Source organism: Syngnathus scovelli, unplaced genomic scaffold (assembly GCF_024217435.2).
Source record: "Syngnathus scovelli strain Florida unplaced genomic scaffold, RoL_Ssco_1.2 HiC_scaffold_130, whole genome shotgun sequence".
Lineage (NCBI taxonomy): Eukaryota > Metazoa > Chordata > Actinopteri > Syngnathiformes > Syngnathidae > Syngnathus > Syngnathus scovelli.
Window position 1 is genome coordinate 20,001 of NW_026061222.1, and position 4,116 is coordinate 24,116.

Below are 4,116 nucleotides of genomic sequence, written 5' to 3' on the forward strand. Positions count from 1 at the left end.
ATCCCCAAGCGCCACCCCCGACCGCCACCAGCCGACCGCCACCAGCCGACCGCCACCAGCCGACCGCCACCAGCCGACAGCCACCATCCCCAAGCGCCATCCCCAAGCGCCACCCCCGACCGCCACCAGCCGACAGCCACCAGCCGACCGCCACCAGCCGACCGCCACCGGCCGTTCGCGGTGTGCGCCGCCGTTCCCCAAGCACCCTCCGGGACGAAGCCGGAGCCAGAGAATAGCAGCGGTGGTGCGTAAAAGCTGCGGCCGGGCCTCGCGGAAGGTCCCCGGGCGGCGAGCTGCGGAGCCCCGGCCTCCAGCTTCCACCAGGTAATAGGACCGGGCGCGCGTAAAAGCTGCGGCCGGGCCTCGCGGAAGGTCCTCGGGCATCCAGCGAGATCACACGGCCCCCACCGGAGGCGGCTAGCGCCTCCGTAGAGTAGTACCGGCCCGTGGAAGCGGCCGCCCGTCAGCCTGCGTTGCCGCTGGTCGAAAAATGCACTAAGTGCCAAACCCCATTCATTTACAACGGCGTGTCCGCCAGAGGGCGCACTTCCCCCGGCGGACCAGCCGGCGGGGCTCGTTAGAGAGTGTATCCGCCTGGCAGTGCCTCCTGGACGGCCTGTATTCCGGACCGCGACCGCTAACTTACGGGAGCCTAAACGGCCCGCGGACCAGCCGGCGGGTCCTCCGTGAAAGCCTATCCGCCTGGCGGTGCCTCCTGGCCGGCCTGGATTCCGGACCGCGACCGCTCACTCGCGGGACCCTAAACGGCCCGCGGACCAGCCGGCGGGTCCTCCGTGAAAGCCTATCCGCCTGGCGGTGCCTCCTGGCCGGCCTGGATTCCGGACCGCCACCGCTCACTCGCGGGACCCTAAACGGCCCGCGGACCAGCCGGCGGCTCCTCCGTGAAAGCCTATCCGCCTGGCGGTGCCTCCTGGCCGGCCTGGATTCCGGACCGCCACCGCTCACTCGCGGGACCCTAATCGGCCCGCGGACCAGCCGGCGGATCCTCCGTGAAAGCCTATCCGCCTTCGCCGGTTCCCCGGCCGGCCACGGGTGGCGAGAATCCGGCCTCCTCGCCCGGAGCGCGCTTCGACTTGGGCGAAAAATGCACCAAGTGCCAAACCCCATTCATTTACAACGGCGTGTCCGCCAGAGGGCGCACTTCCTCCGGCCGGCGGGGCTCGTTAGAGAGCGCGTCCGCCTTGGCCGGTTCCCCGGCCGGCCACGGGTGGCGAGAATCCGGCCTCCTCGCCCGGAGCGCGCTTCGACTTGGGCGAAAAATGCACTAAGTGCCAAACCCCATTCATTTACAACGGCGTGTCCGCCAGAGGGCGCACTTCCTCCGGCCGGCGGGGCTCGTTAGAGAGCGCGTCCGCTTTCGCCGGTTCCCCGGTCGGCCGCGAACGGCGAAAAGCCGGCCTCTTCCCCCGGAGCCCGGTGGGCGAATTTTTTTTTTTTTTTTTTTTTTTCAAAGTGCCAACGGCTCTCGCGCCGCGCTGCGTCCGCCTTCGCCGGTTCCCCGGTCGGCCCGAACGAGCGAAAATTCGGCCTCTTGCCCCGGAGCCCGGTCGGCGAATTATTTATTTATTTATTTATTTATTTATTTATTTATTTATTTATTTATTTTTCCAAAGTGCCAACGGCTCTCGCGCCGCGATGCGTCCGCCTTCGCCGGTTCCCCGGTCGGCCACGAACGGCCAAAAATCGGCCTCTCCCCCCGGAGCCCGGTCGGCGAATTATTATTTATTTATTTATTTATTTATTTATTTATTTTTCCAAAGTGCCAACGGCTCTCGCGCCGCGATGCGTCCGCCTTCGCCGGTTCCCCGGTCGGCCACGAAGTATTGCGCATGATTATACGCGATGTTAATATTTATTTAATTATTAAATAAATACATACATGTGTTTATTAATAATATACGCGATGTTAATATTTATTTAATTATTACCTATATTATGAATAAACTAACGGTGATTTTACACGATTTGACTACATACGTGACCGTGAGATAGTGCCGAGGGCTCCCGCGCCGTCACGCGTCCGCCTTGGCACGGGTCGCCCGCGGCAGCGAGCGTTCGGCTCGCGGGGGTCCGCGGGGTGTTATTAGGGAGTGCGGCAGCCGTGCCGAGGCTCCGGCCGGCCGCCGGAAGTCCCGCGGGGGAGCGTCGGAGCTCCGCGAGGCCGGCCGGGGAGCCTCTTAGTCATCGCCCGCGCTCGCGGTGGTCCCGGTCGCTTAAAGTGCCACGGGAGGCGTAGCGATGCGAGTGAGTGTGCGCCAAGTGCGAGAGGCGGTGCATTTACGCGCCGTGTCCGCGAGAGGGAGGCAATTCCCCGTTGCGACCTCCGGGAGATCAGCGGGCCGTTCAAATCGCTTAGCCGGGGTGCCGGGAGCCGAGTTAGGAGGGGGGCGCGCGGAGAACCGGCCGGAGGTCCCCTGGAAGCTCAGCGGGACGTGGGAAACGCTTGGCCGGGGTGCCGGAAGCCTCGGCCGGCTTAAAAGTGAGGAGGAAAGCGCGCGGAGAACCGGCCGGAGGTCCCCTGGAAGCTCAGCGGGCCGTGGGAAAAAAGCTCAGCCGGGGTGCCGGAAGCCTCGGCCGGCTTAAAACGTGAGGAGGAAAGCACCGGGAGAACCGGCTGGAGGTCTTCTGGAAGCTCAGCGGGCCGCCGAAAACGCGTAGCCGAGGTGCCGGGAGCCTCCTCGGGCGTCAAAAGTGAGGAGCGACGCACCCCCGAGAACCGCCTGGGTCCTCCAGCCACCGTTGAAAAAGACGTCGAGTCAGGCTACCTTAAGAGAGTCACAGCTACTCCCGCCGTTTACCCGCGCGGAGCGTCATCGCCTCCGCGAACCGTCAAAAATAAATAAATACATGAATAAATGTCAAGTGAGCCTACCTTAAGAGAGTCGTAGTTACTCCCGCCGTTCGGCCGCTCAAAGTGTCATCGGAAGCGGACCCACGCAAGTAAGTGTGCGCAAAGTGCGAGAGGTGGTGTTTTTACTCGCCGCGTCCGCCAGAGGGAGGCAATTCCCCGCCGCGACGGCACGGGCAGCTTCCGAGCGTCTCCCCGAGCGCTCGGAAGTCCGTGCGGGGGGGAGATGAGAGCCGTGCGACGGTACCAGGTGGAGCCGGACGGCGCGGTGCTTCCAAGCAGCCGATCCGCTGGGCTTGGAGCTATTTTCGGCCGCCGGAGGTCCCGCGGAGGAGCGTCGGAGCTCCGCGAGGCCGGGGAGCCTCTCGGTAATCACCCGGGGCCGGCGGAGCGTTATTCGGCCGCTCTGCGCGCGCGCGCACGGCCTCCCGGCGGTGCCGGGGGGTGGTGCGCGAGCGCGCCGGCCGCCGGAGGTCCCGCGGAGGAGCGTCGGAGCTCCGCGAGGCCGGGGAGCCTCTCGGTAATCACCCGGGGCCGGCGGAGCGTTATTCGGCCGCTCTGCGCGCGCGCGCACGGCCTCCCGGCGGTGCCGGGGGGTGGTGCGCGAGCGCGCCGGCCGCCGGAGGTCCCGCGGAGGAGCGTCGGAGCTCCGCGAGGCCGGGGAGCCTCTCGGTAATCACCCGGGGCCGGCGGAGCGTTATTCGGCCGCTCTGCGCGCGCGCGCACGGCCTCCCGGCGGTGCCGGGGGGTGGTGCGCGAGCGCGCCGGCCGCCGGAGGTCCCGCGGAGGAGCGTCGGAGCTCCGCGAGGCCGGGGAGCCTCTCGGTAATCACCCGGGGCCGGCGGAGCGTTATTCGGCCGCTCTGCGCGCGCGCGCACGGCCTCCCGGCGGTGCCGGGGGGTGGTGCGCGAGCGCGCCGGCCGCCGGAGGTCCCGCGGAGGAGCGTCGGAGCTCCGCGAGGCCGGGGAGCCTCTCGGTAATCACCCGGGGCCGGCGGAGCGTTATTCGGCCGCTCTGCGCGCGCGCGCACGGCCTCCCGGCGGTGCCGGTCGCCTCCGCGAACCGCCAAAATAAATGTCAAGTGAGCCTACCTTAAGAGAGTCACAGTTACTCCCGCCGTTTACCCGCGCGGAGCGTCATCGCCTCCGCGAACCGTCAAAAATAAATAAATACATGAATAAATAAATGTCAAGTGAGCCTACCTTAAGAGAGTCACAGTTACTCCCGCCGTTTACCCGCGCGGAGCG